General features: G+C 35.8%; 1 long non-coding RNA gene across 3 annotated transcripts in view; it reads left to right on the top strand.

Moving 5' to 3' along the window:
- LOC140330026 (uncharacterized) overlaps positions 1 to 14,737 on the top strand; it is a 37,386-nt gene that overhangs the window by 4,554 nt on the left and 18,095 nt on the right. Inside the window, exon 1 of one of the 3 annotated variants that reach the window (XR_011920577.1) lies at positions 10,404 to 10,514. The exons of the other annotated variants lie outside the window; for them this stretch is intronic. This is a non-coding gene — a long non-coding RNA (uncharacterized lncRNA). Of the gene's footprint in view, positions 1 to 10,403; positions 10,515 to 14,737 lie in introns of those variants that run through there. 3 annotated transcript variants of the gene reach the window in all.

Consider the following 14,737-nt stretch of genomic DNA (forward strand, 5'->3'; position numbering starts at 1 on the left):
AAAACATTTGCTAGCAAATAGCAAATGATTTTAGGAAATCCCTTGGGCATGATATAATAAATCAGGCCCAATGGCTTAGACATGAACTCAGAAGCAATGAGAAATATAGCTCTCGACTTCTCAGGTCACATGGCCCTTATCCTGCACAACAAAGTATGTTTCTGCACGTAATATATTACTAAGGTGCAAGTTTAAAGTAAATGTTTGCTTCATTTTAAAAATTTTTAATTAAATATACTGCCAAAGAGCAGACACCAAAGATATCTTTCTCTTTGAAATTTGTTTTCACTTTGTTGCCTGGTCCTGACTTCTGAACTCATAATAGTCATAATTTCACCTCTATATTTAAATTTACCGCACCAAAATACCTTCTAGGAATACAACCCTTACCCTAAAGGGGATAACGGATTTACCAGGTTGGTTTCACAGGAGGCTGATCCAGCAGGACGTGATCCAGGCTAAAACCCCAGTTGTGAGAATGATTCTTTGATGTACAGAGAGAAGAAGAAAAGCTCCTACTTGCTCTGTAAACAAACAAGGAAGATTCTGTTTGGCAGCCTGTTTACACTACTAGGCAAATTTAGTTGCATACATTTGCAAATGTATATGAAAGGCCCCTCTGCAAAGACCAATACCTAACAATAAATAATGAGAGCCCCATCTTGGAAAGGTTATTATTGTAACTTGTTTGTAATATATAATGATAATTACGTATTTAGCAACAACACATAAATGAAATGTGGTAATGTGACAGGTGCCAGTTCTTTTGATATAACATAATATTGTACATATTTTTAGCCTGCAGATGACACACTATGGCCTAAATTAGTAGTGGGAACAGCTTTGTGTAGCCTTGCACCAGTAAGATTTATAGTCTCAATCACATTTGTATTACCAAGATAAGTACAGGCAAATTATTACAGTTGCTATAAAAATGTTTTATGAGTGGGCCAAGTAATATCTACTACTAATAAGAGACAGATAAAATATAAGCAAGAGGATTGACACAACCCAACTGCAGGAGAAATATTGATGTGTTTAGAAATATGCAAGTTATTTTTATACTACATACTGTTGGTTACATTATAATACCATTAATGTTAGCTTTCACTATAATAATCAGTCAGAAAGAGCTTTCACTGAACTCAGGTAATCAGAGTGCATTATTATGTCTTTAATTTAAAGGGCTGTTCTACCTAGCTATGCTTTTAAAATTCAGCTACATTGTCCTTGGAAATACTGCATGTCAACCCATAACAGTTTAGATCCCAATTTAGCAAATTGCAGAATTCAGAAAAAATAATATATTCCGGGACTGGTAAATCTAAATGCATCACATGCAATCCTTATTTTATATAATTAGTGCTATGAAAAATAGCCAACAAGTTTTAACAGTGTTCACTGTTAATGTTGAATACCAAGCACCATAATTGAGAGAGTAAAACAATGGAGTTCAGTGCATATTCACTGTTAAATTAATATTATTATTATTATTACTAATAATAATAATAATCATAATAATAATCATAATATTATTAACAATAATATACTGTATATTTGCTTATATTGAATTTTTGTAATATGGTGTATATCACTTTAAAAATGCCCCTATTGTAACCCTCTCCAGAAGCTCTGTTTAGCTAGGTTTTGTTTTCCATATTACATACATCCCCTTTATAGATTGCTTTAGGGTAAATAGAGATAAATAGTATGAGGATTGTGCTTTTATACTTATAAGTATAATATTTGTATTGATACAAATTGATACAAATGATATAGAAACTTCTGAACCTGTACTACAGACAATATGTTGACTTCCATTACATGGACAATACCTGCCTATGGCAATGAAGTACTCATTTGATACTTCATTTTAAAAATGTTGGTTATACTGACCTTTTGTCATCAATACTTTTACTTACCTCTTTTACTTTACCTAGAACAAGCATGCAGGTCAAGAGAATAACTTTATTTGCTGAATACCTGTTCTGGGTAAGCCAGGCAACGAACACTATTAGAACAAACAAATTACAGCTTCCATATTTCTTCCACTGAAAGGTTTCTTTAACAATTTCCTCTCTATAAAACCATATCAATATAGAAATATTGGCCACTATGTACTCCTTTCTTTCCATATCACCAGCCATGCAGACAATGAAGAATTAATGAGTTCATGCCATGTTTGAATGTAGTTATGAATACCTCTAAATGTCAACAAGGGTATGACAAAATTACAAATAACACACTGAGGACATTGTACCACCATTTTTGGTACAATTCAAAACAAATTTTTTAGAAGTTGGGCAACCGAATGTTTGCTTAACCTGAATTCATATCCTACTAGCAGGTAGTATTTTGTTGATATCCATCCAGATAACTAAATTGTTACCAATTACCGTACTGTAGGGTAACTGCAAATCACTAATAGCTGCTGAGGCATGAGAAACGCTGACCTAAAGAAACATTAAAAAGTTTCTTATTAAAGTAGTAAATTGTTTTATACAAATCTCTATACCAGGCATATTACAAACAGAATTGTTGAAAATAGTGGAAAAGCGTGATTTGGCTTTGTCTTGAGCTATGGATATGTACAAATGAAACCATTCCATCTGTCAGAAGTTAATATTAGCTATTTCAGAGCCTTTTATTGTTCTGAACAGGATGAAGAGATAAAAAATTCAATTAAAAAGATCAAGGATTCTACAGTACTCGGCATGGAGGCCTACTCCAAGGCCTGTGACAAGCCACTGTACTCTTTAATGAGTTACAGCTGCACCTGCCAATGTTCTATAATGTAGCAAGACAGGTAATGAGCTCCCAAAGGATCTCATAAGAACAAGGACTAAAAGACTCATTATGAAGGAAAAAGATCCACTCTGCATACAAGCTCAGCACCATATACATGTAATTTATTTTGACATTAAATTACTAGTCTCTGTGCTGTCCTCACAACTACCTAGAATTCTTTTTTCATAGGTTTTGCCAAAAGAAGTCTGGAACTATACTGTGTGCAACAAAATAATTTGCACATGTTGACCTGGCTCTAGTTTATAGAATTCCTATTTTGTATATTCTGTCTTGGAGAAATCACACTGATAGGAACCACAACACAAATACAAGTGTTTTACAAATGAATAGTCACAAAATATGGTATTGCCATAATTCAACTTGTCTTATACAGACATATATCATGTTACATCATTGAAAGCCAAACTTATTTACAATATTTGCATTGCAAGGCATGGAATTATCCAGTGCTTTAAAATATGTGGCATAGTAAAAGTGGTCAGGGGCACTTAAATTGAATCCAATTGTTATTCAAGATTAGGAAGCCCTCCTTGGTCATCAGTACCGACATGCACTACATATAAACCACAGTGGGGTTTTTTGCATATCCACATAAATGTACACTGCCTCAGATACATACATGCACAGAAGTAAACGTCTTCATACGAATTAACTCTTTGAAAAGTCTATTCTGTCAGTTTCATTGTCAAAATTAGAGTTAATTTACTGACCTCTTTGGATGTACTTGTGGATTTGTTTCTCGCCTCATCTGGATTGTTCTGACCTTTACATGAAGTTACTAAAAATAATATTTAAAAAATTCTAAAATGGAAATACTTCATGCTCCTTACAATTACCTGTGATTATCCTGAATCAATCCTTATGGAGCAATTGATAAACAGGCCATTGGCCTTGACTTTCTGTTCTGCCTTTCAAAAGACCAACGTTAGACCCTTGGCCACTGAGGCTCTTGCATTAGATTATTGGGTAGTTCTTGAGGTGGGCTTAGGAAGTCAACAGTGATGCAGGAACTGATTTTAGGTTTTTAAGTGGCTGCAGCTACAGTAAGGCAATGCAAATCTAGCAATAATATCACCCTAATTAGTTTTGAGCAACTCTCATTAAACAATTGGTGATTATGCTAAACATTGATTCTCTTGACTTTGCTGCTGGACTTTTAATTGACAAATGGTAATATAATATTTCTCTGTCCTTTCCTGCAACTTGTCAAAGTCCCTGCTTCATTCAGTTACATTAGATATTTTATATTGGATTCATCAATTCTGACCATGGCAAATGAAGAGGGACTAGGGTTGTTATTAAAACGGAAGTAGTACGAAGCCCATTACACCATATTTATCTGTATGTCCTATTTTGTGATTAGGGTCAAATTATACTTCCTGTTCCCCTAAACCAGCTTTCTTGTGCTGCTACTATTCTACCCCAATTGGTTTTTACACAACAGGTTCACCATCCAGAAAAGTAGGGAAAACAGTAAAAAGTAACCTTTTCTTTCTGGAATTATTTAGTTTAGTATGGCAACGTATTGGATATTGACAGTAATTTCACTTGCTCTGAGCATCAGCAACTGTCTGAGAACTGGCAAATGTCATCTCGCATACCATTTCCCCAATGCAGTTATTCACATTTTAAAGTCACATCATGAGTCACTTACCAGAACCAAATAACTGCAGGGACTGACAGTATAAAAGAAACAGAACTTTTGTGAACAGTTCTGCTGCGTAAGTTGCTAAAGAAGTGCAAAACAGAATTGCTAAAGAAGTGCAAAAAATGCTTTCTTTCATACAGGGCCATTATCAATGGAAACATTTGCTTTCTCTCATTGAGCCATCTTCACTAACACTTCAAGGGTAAATTTATTGAACTGCTTTTCCCCGTCTCACTCATAAGAAGGCTCTGAGTTGGAGCAAAACTCAATGTTAGGTTACATATGGATCTAAGAATGGAGTGCTTTCTATCCTAAGGAGATTCTGTCTAACAGGACTTCATACTTCAAGGCACAATTAATGCCCACTCTTAAGTTACTGATGGGAAAGCCAAAAGCTCCTGCCTATCTAGGGTAAATTGTAACATTGTTCTTCATCTCCCTCAACTCCTAACTTTCAAATGCCTCAATACTTTTTCATTATGTGTGCATACAAGGATGATAGTCTGTCTAATTTTAGATTTCAACCGGATTGCTGTATTGCACCACTCCACCTCACCCCTTTAAGTCTAAAAGGCAACTGTGGAACTCTTCCAAAAATAAATACTGCCTTTGGTTAAACAGACAGTACTAGTAACTTTCCCATTTCCACTATAGAGAAGAGAAAATCAGTAGCTGTTTCCTTTCAGTCTTCTTCTTTTTATCTGAAACAGTACAAAAAGCAGGAAGTGGATTAGTTACTAATATTCTAAGCCCTTCCAGTTATGTGTGCAATCTAAGCTTTTGAGGTCAGTATACATGGGGCTTTTTTAATGGTTATAATTGCGTGGCAAAAGGTGAACAGGTAATGATAATAATGTTTAGTCTTCAATTTCCCCTTTAAATCTGATAATGGAATACTACCGTAGTTGTCAGCATTACTTCCTTAGTTATTCAAAGTTCACAACTTTGTCATTTTCCAGCTCTCCTGAATCATTGTATTATTTTTTTATCACATCAAGTTTAGCCTGACATTCTTTATAAAAAAGCCCTTGGTACAGTTTAACCTCATTCTCTTTCAGTTTGCTTTTCTGCAAAGAAGAAATCTCACTTTCATCTCTAATGTTTTATTAAGTACACGTCTTTCACACACACTCTCAGTCTCACATCTTGCTGGAATTTTTTTTGTATTTCAGATGGTTTTCATGTGATGAGTTTACAGCTTCCCTTTCACTGTAGTGTAAGACAGCTACGTGTTATGCTTTGTTGCAGTGTAAATTTAGGTGAACGTATAGTGAACAATTACATTTTCATATCCTCTTTTTTATTGAGATTGCAATTTAACCTTGCAAGATATTTGGTGAGGCATTACCAAAGTAGGCCACAACCTGCACTGTTTTAACATGAACTCTATAATAAGGGCCCATTCACACTGGCCTCTTCCACTGTGGTGCATTAAACCTAAATAGAATATTGTAGGTTGGTTTGGTTGTTATTTGTTTTATTGTACTGTCCAGTGCACACATTGGACCAAAAAAGTGCACAAAATTGAACTTAAAATGTGGACCTTTCCTCCTCACCACTACTATCCCAACTTATCCACTCACTGGATTTCAGTTCTTTTATTCATGGATTCTTAACATTGTATTATTATTATTATTATTATTATTATTAATATTACACAGTATTTATATAGCGCCATCATATTACGCAGCGCTGTACAAAGTCCATAGTCATGTCACTAACTGTCCCTCAAAGGAGCTCACAATCTAATGTCCCTACTATAGTCATATGTTAATAATGTAGTGTAAGATCAATTTAGGGGGAAGCCAATTAACCTAACTGCATGTTTTTGGGATGTGGGAGGAAACCCGAGTACCCGGAGGAAACCCACGCAGACACGGGGAGAACCTGCAGTATCCAGAGACTCAGGACCACTGAGAAGTTATGGAAGATGACTGGTATTATAATGTTGATCAGCAGTAATTTCTCCAGTTGATTACACTTTGATGTGCAAATGCTGGGCAAGGTAACACATTCACTTTAATGTATACCTCCACAGACACAAACACCTGGCATCTCTTTACTCCCCAGATGCTCCGTTTTACCTATTTACAACCGAAGCCCTGGATAAGCCGCAAGTCACCAGAGTTGTAGCTCATTCAGGACTATGCACTTCATGTGTGACAGTACCTGATACTCCTAGCTATTGTTTACTAATCCACATTCCTGATATTTAATAAAAGTTCATAATTCAATATTAAAGTTTATTTTATGTTTCATAGCTGTCTGTGCATAGCCATAGCATAGAAACAAGCTAATTAATAATACTCCTTCTAAATAGTATTTAGAGATAAGTCATACTGCAATAACAGTACAGCAGTATGCTTAGAGCTATTTTTCAGTTAATCTCTAACAAACAGTTTTTATTTCCTACTTTCCATCAATAACATTTCCATCTAAAAATAAAAGAAGTGACCTTAAAAGCACCAACATGCAGTTTGGAAGATACACGGGTACTTCTCTCTTGCCCTTGGCAGCAAAATGAAACAGCAGGGTGAAGGAATGAGCAGAAGGACCTTGAAATGGCAAAGCAACAGTTTGCAATTAAGCAGGAAAGCACTTTTAAAAATCCATGATGAGCCAAGTCATTATTGCAGAAAGGGACACAAGATGTCCCTTCTGCAATAATTCCTACTACCTGTCTGATTGCTCTGGGTATCTGTCAGAATCTTAGCCGCACAGCTTTTATGCTAGTATACCTAGCAATCCCTGTTTCCCCACGCCTGCACTCAAGTAACATCATTCCAGCATGGTCAATCAGAATTGGCTGATCATCTTCAGGAAGAAAGAAAAAGATGGTGGTGCTTTGCAAGGGAACGAGGACCGGTAAGTATAACGAGTTTAGCTCTGCTTTAAATTTGTAAGAAGAAGGAAGTTTTTGGGTTTCTGTTGAAAGTGATACCAAATAAGTACCTTCTGATTCTGATTTACATTCTGAGTCATTTTGTTCCTCAAAAACTTACAATGCTTGGAATAAAAAAAGACAAGCAGCTGCTCCATGGTCTCATCATCAACCCTGTTACAGTCACTGTGCACTCCATTGTTTATGTTGGGTAAAGCAGACACAAATTCCAGAGTCCTATTAGTCACATACACAAGAGATGGAATTCTAGTAAGTGCAGCACATTTAGAAGTACCACTACAATTTCCATCTATATAAAGTGCTGAGAAGCATTATGGGGCTCAATCCATTAGTTTATTAGGACTTAGTGACATCATAATGGCAACAATTTTGACTCCATAATGAGCAGATATTTCTGACCCAACTATGAATTCCATATCCATGTATGCTCTCCTCTCAGCTGTCATTTTGGAGCAGCTGGAAGTTGTGGGCACATGATTCATGTGACTCTCATGCTTACCAACTGTCCTGAAAATATGAAACATGCCTCTAAATTAGGTTCACTTATGAAGCATGATGGTATTCCAGTAAGTGCCACAAGATCAACCTTTTTGTCAAAACAACCCCACAGTGACAACTTATATGACTATACATGACATCATTACAATTGCATACATGCATAATATAATATGTTACCATAATATGTTTCCTTTTCTTTATTTGATGTTCTAATACTGCATATGTAAAAAATAAAGCAGTGGCTTTTCCAAAGGGCACTGAGTTTATGATTTAAGTTTTTGTAACTTTTCTCAAAACACAGTCAAGGGGGGCACAGTGATTGTTTAAAGTTCTGATGTTTTGTATTGTGCTGATGTTTTTTATGTTTAAACTTTAATAAAATATTAAACTTTTTGAGATTGACCAAAATGTGTGGGTGCATAAACATATATTGGATGCATGTGTTTGTTTGTAACATTTGTCACCAGGAAGGAGCAATGCAATATATGCTTCTTACATATGATGATGTGATGTTTCCTTGTACCTGTTAGCATCCTTAAAAAGCTGCAGTACATGTTGTACTGTTTTTCGACAGTCTAGTTGCATGGCTCTAGTTTATTATTATTATAATTATTAATATTGCTGAAAGTTGTACTGTTGTTCTGCAGTCTAGTTGCATGGCTCTAGTTTAATATTATTATAATTATTATTATTATTAATATTGCGGCATGTTGTACTGTTGTTCTGCAGTCTAATTGCATGGCTCTAGTTTAATATTATAATTTTTTGAGTTTCATAATTATTTGAGCTTCTGGATGACCAGTTCTCCTATTTCAGATAGCTGCAATCTAAATGCTGAAACACATTGGTAGAGATATTTATGGAGACTGAATAATGGCAACTGCCAGGACTGGGTTTTTATCACAGCAATCAGACTTTACCAGGCAAAAAAATCTTACAAACCGCTTACAAATTTTTAGAAAGACCATTTGTGTATCAAGGCATAAAATTAGAAATATTAGTTTGTATACAAAAATGTATAGTTTTGGTGACGGGTTTAAAATATAATTTTGGTTGACTACTGACATTTTTATTGTCATTGTAGCCCTTTTGGTAACATAGTGACATACTTCCATGTTCCATGTTTATTAATAGAAGTTAATGGAATGTAAAGTTAGGTCTCCACTCATTGAAAAACTGTTATCTAGGCCTCCCTCAGCTGGGCCTTGTAAATTCAAGTAATTCCCCATATTAGAAACATACATTTGCTCCCCCATTTGGCATTTATCTTCTCCTTTTTGGTGTGTTAATTACACATTTAATGTTTTTTCTCATATCTGTTTTGCTGAATTACAAATCAAAGTAAATTTTATCCTATCTAATGTGATTGTGCAATGCAATATTTTTTCATGAGAAGTATGGACTGAATACAATAAACTCCAATATAATGAAATGAATGAATACTTCAGAAGTATCTACCTTCTTAAAATAATACAACCAAGCAATTCCAGATTTTACTACTAACAGTAAACATCTTTATCAACTTCAAGACAGGTTTAAAACACCCTAATGAATTCAGTTTGCAAAAATTCACTTTTACATACATCTGGTGTAATTACCTGAGTTTGTTTTGTTATTATACTATTGTAGTCGATTGTAGAGCACCACTCAATGCTCAGAAACTATCAGACTCTGTGCAGGGCTTATGTGTTTACAGTGAGCATGCTGACAAAAAAATCAGAGTGAGAAGAGGGGTGGCCTCATCAGAGTCCATCTTCTCCTTCACTACTCTATACTCAGGCTTTGGTATGGTATTGCCAATGTTCTTGACCAAGCAGTGCTGCAGTTGCAGTGGAGGAGGCTGAACCTGTATCTGTGTTATGTGATAGAAGTGCTTAAATCAGAAAAGTGGCTTATTCGGATTACAGATTGTTTTTCAGATCAATTCCCGTGTGTTTTTGAACTATGTGGTTAGCTGCATGCAATGAATTCAGTCTTCCACAAGTATCTCTTAACGTAGACCTATACTAACAGGATATACGCAACATTAACAGTGAATAGCATATACAAAGCTAGAAATATAAAAATACAAAATACAGGCAACTTTTGCCATGGTACCTTCCTCTAGATGATGTGCACCATAGCTCTTCTCTGCTTCTTCAACATGCTGTGTATAACTGGAAAGCTACACTTGTGGCACAAGCTTCCCAAGTAATATGACAAGCAGTTCAGGACACACAAGCTGTAGAAAGCTGTGCAAACATGCAGGAAGTGAAACAATCCACCTAGAAGTAAGATGTTGGGGCTGGGATCTGGGAACTATATTTTCCAAGGAGGGTGGTTTATAGAGGGTAAAACTCCAAAGCTGCAACATCAAAGTAAATGATGATCGTACACAGCAAGTTAACAAACAAACTTAAAAAAAGAGTTCCGTAAGTATTATATTTTGAGTACAGGTCCCCTTTAAATGTCCATTTATGTGACAGTGGTAAAAGTCATTTAAGGTCTAAAGGTTGATACTTAAGTATTCATTGGAGAGCGGCTATGAAGTGCACCATGTCACGCAATCCTAATTAAAATGCTGAGCTTTAGTTCCTAAACAAGGATACTGGCTCAGGATTCTTCCCAGATATCCCTAAATTACCTTCTGGCTTCTGGTTGTTCACTCATGCAGAAAAGGTAACTTTAATTTATTGTATCATCCTGCTAAAATATGTATACCTTGAGACGGCTATTTATCACAGTCGATATCACAGCACTGTATTATGTTGATTTGATAACATTTCTGCACAGCTGTGGCAAAGGTTGAACAAACTGTTTTAGTTTTCATAGTGAGAAAGCTTTAAAAAAACTGAACTGCATAGCTTATTAACAAGACACTTCACTTTGCTTTGCTGGCCAGGCTAAAAGGCAGGCTGGGCAAATACAAACCATCTGAATAGAGTCATATACAATGATTATTTATTAACTATTGCTAAACATGATAATTTTAAAAGGAAAACATTTCCTGCTCTAATGGACATAATTTTAGTCTAAAACAGGCAAGGGCAAACAACAGCCCAACAGGGATGTTTCTCTGGGCCTTTGGGTGGTCCACGGCTCTGGCTGGTGCCACCCCGAGCAGGGTCAGAGAAGGACTCTACTGGGGGTCGCACTGGCCAAAGCCGCAGAGCATGTCCCCCGGATCTGAGCCTGCGATGGGAGAGTGAGCGGACTGTCACTGCACACAACCCTCCAACTCTCCAATCGCAGGCTCAGATCAGCGATGGGAGAGTGGGCAGGGTTATGCCATCATGACATCACATTCAGTGGCGTCATATTAGCATAACCTCGCCCACTCTCCCATCGGCCCGGCCCCTCTGTCATATTTTATTTTAGATTGTGGCCCCTGACCAAAAAAGGTTTGCCCACCCCTGGTCTAAAATCTTTGAGCTGCTTGAGTGGAGAAGTCATTTTTGCTTTAACCTATGTCAGTTTTCAAATATTCTTATAATTTCAAAGAATGTTTTTTTGTTTCTAGTGGGGTGATCTTTATTATCTCTTGTGCTGCAAACAAAGTAAAATAATAGGTGTACAAAGTAGTAGTAATCCCCTCTTAGACAGTGTCACTGCAACAAGTGTAGAAGATTAATGAGAATGGTGACAATGGACACCAGGGAAAACAGAGACAGTAAATCTTTTCAGTGAAAGCACAGAAAAAAAAGAAAAACTTGACAGGAACTATTAGTTGTATGCCTAACTTACCTTTTATGATAACAAACTCCAACCAAACGTTTTCTTGGATAGGCTGGTGAGAGGAGGAACTTAGATCAGATTTTTATTAGCATCTTTACACTCATTTGGTAGAGGTTTATTTTCTATCCTGGTGAACACTGTCACTGAATGGGGGGAACCTTTCTTGTGGCTGTCCTTTAATAAATGTCCCCATTCCCCTAAGTGCAGCCCACCCAGTAACACACTTATCTTCAACACCAATTCTGTTGTGTTCACTGTGTGGCCCTTCCTGGTATTGCACAGTCTTCACAAAAAAATAAATCACCCAGCTCCTCTTCACTTGGCACATGAGCTTGGTAGGTGTACTCATGACGAACATTCACAGTTCTACGGAACACAGGTGTGGTAGAATAAATAAGGCCATGGTACGCATACCTAATTGTCTTTAGCCAGGTGAAGGTTACTTACTGTCTGTTCTGACATTATTGGTGGTTACATTAGATTGGAGGATATGTGTTGTCATCTATAGAGAATTATGTACAGCATTAGGGGCACATCCTAATTTGCTACATAGTAAATATAGCAGGGTGGGTTTCCATTTATTTATAATGATACTTTCAAGAACCTTCAAGAGGAATAATCAAATTTATTTAAAGATGTAAATGGTTCTGTCAATATAAATGATAGATAAAAGCATCAGAATGTTGTTTATTTAAACACATATATAAATGTTAGAAAAACAGACTGCCAATCAGAAATACAAAGTCTATGTAACTTGGCTGCAACCAAATGTTAGTAGTAGAGTGATAGGTTTCTGGCTTTTGCAGATTATTACTGTGTGTTGAAATGTGTTCTAGATTTCTTGTAAGCATGTGCTCAAATGCTGAACCAAATTTAGGAACAGGGAAGAGATTGAAAATGTCTCCAACTTGGGCACAGACTCTGGAAACAGAAATAAACTGTGTTTTTTATGCTGCATGTGCCTTCGTTCACTGATGATGACGCCTCCCCTATAGGTTTTACAGGGACAGGCAGAAAAGAGAAATCTTCCCAAAGGGGATGAATATGAAAATATGTGGCGTGAGTAACTTTTTACATAAACTTTAAAAGAACAAAGACTTAACAAAAATTAGGATCAAGTTACACAGCTAACATACCAGGATAAAGGTCATTTTTTTCATCTCCAGCAGAGGCTAATGAGATTTAAAAAAATTACAGTCAGATGACCAAAATAACGCTTTGCATCCTTGTATTAAAGGTTTATGAATAGAGCTTATTGTTCCTTAGTTTAAAAATAGACAAGCCTAGATTCTGTTAATAATAGGTCAACAGTTCTGTACAACCAAATTCAATTTCAGTATAGCTAGAATTCACAGAATTGATGCCAGCTTATGTAAACTTTAGTGAATGTGGTGGTGTAATGACCTATGTTTTATGGACAGATGTCATCTGCATACGTAGTTTTCTGGCTTTGCCCAGGGCTGATTGCTAATGGGGTAGAATATTGCATAAGTAGTGATCACTGATATCAGGATTGCCTTCCATGTACTAGAAAAAAATGTAGACAGTGATTAAAAGTTTTTATTATTACACATGTTCCTTGGTGACTAAATAACAGGTGCTCCCCATCTCCTAACATAAAGCAGCCTAAAGGATGTTTTCATGTTCCTGGGAACATACTCAGCACAACCCAAATGTAATAGAGGCTGAATATTTTCTTTCCATTAGATCTAAAAACATTTATTGAAGCAGCCAGGGTGGTTTTTATTGCCAGCAGAAATTAAAAAACAACAACATAATGATTAACGACTCATCTAATCTTGTAACCCTGTTTCTTAGCCTAGATAACCCAGATCTTTGATTCCTGTCAGGAACCAATTAACCAGATTTAATAAAGCTTCCCTAATAAGTGCGAAATAAATATGCAAAATGTGGATAAAATGATTAATTAGAGGTTTTATTGTGGGATTCACTTGTAGTTATGGCAGTGCAAGTAGGAATTAGGTAACAAGTATAAGCACTTTTATTGACATTTCTTACTCTACCGGTACGATACAAAAATACCTTATATCTGTTCACATTCACCCCTGTGGTACTTGGGTAGATAAATGGAGGATTATTCGAAAAAGAGTAAGTGAGACCCCTAAGATTTGACCACCTGCAAGAGGACTCCCCATATTTGTCTTGATGTACATTTTATATATTATATAAAATTATAATATGTATATATATATATATATATATATATATATTTATTTAAAGGTTTTGCGTTCACTTGCATTTTCCTGAAGAAGTGAACATGTAATAGTTTATCGTGGTGGAGAAGTCCCAGTAAAGAACTGAGACAGATTTAGTCAATCTTTATTATGAATTATAATAGTTGTGCTTAGTACCATAACTACAGAAAACCAATAGAATAGCTTTCTATGTACAATATTAGCCTATATTGGATTCATTGTTTTAAGAGTTTTTTATTGTTGTCCATTTGTATACGTTATATGTGATAAGAGTAAATTAGTAACCATAATTATTGATTTTCCTTGTTGAAAATATTGAATTGTTGAATTCAATTGCTGAATGATTGTTTTAACACAACAAAAATATAAAGTATTGGTAAAAAATAAATGGAATAGGTGTAGAAACCATAATAAGGAGGGTGGATTTAAAAAATAGTGCTGACATCATTAATATTTGGCCTTCAAGCATGTCTTTGTTTATCTATATTACTAATGGCCCGGTACAACTGGTAAGTTACACAAAGCTAAAATTGTTACACTGCTGGTAGTGATGAGCAAAACTGGGAAATTTGTATTCTTTCACAAAAAATCCATATTGTTATGACCAGTATTATATTGAATAGACCAGACTGTTAGGAAAAATAATTTTATCGACTATTGATCTGCTAAATCATAAAGTGGAAGGGGGATAAAATAAAAGACCCAAATCAAATTCAAAAATCAAAACAGTAGTAAGCGGAAAACAGCCCCCACTCTCTCCCTGTAGTGAAACCTGTTCCCGTCCGACCTGTTCCGTTGAGGACAAGACCTGTAATACAATCAGAAATTATCTTCTTCTATGGATTGGTCTAATATGGTTGGCAACAGCTGTTGATCTAGTTTCCATACATCATTTTCTGTTTACTGCTAAATGATGAGTATTATGTTTTAACCACCTGGGCATTTCACTGA

This window comes from Pyxicephalus adspersus, chromosome 4 (genome assembly GCF_032062135.1).
Source record: "Pyxicephalus adspersus chromosome 4, UCB_Pads_2.0, whole genome shotgun sequence".
Classification (NCBI taxonomy): domain Eukaryota; kingdom Metazoa; phylum Chordata; class Amphibia; order Anura; family Pyxicephalidae; genus Pyxicephalus; species Pyxicephalus adspersus.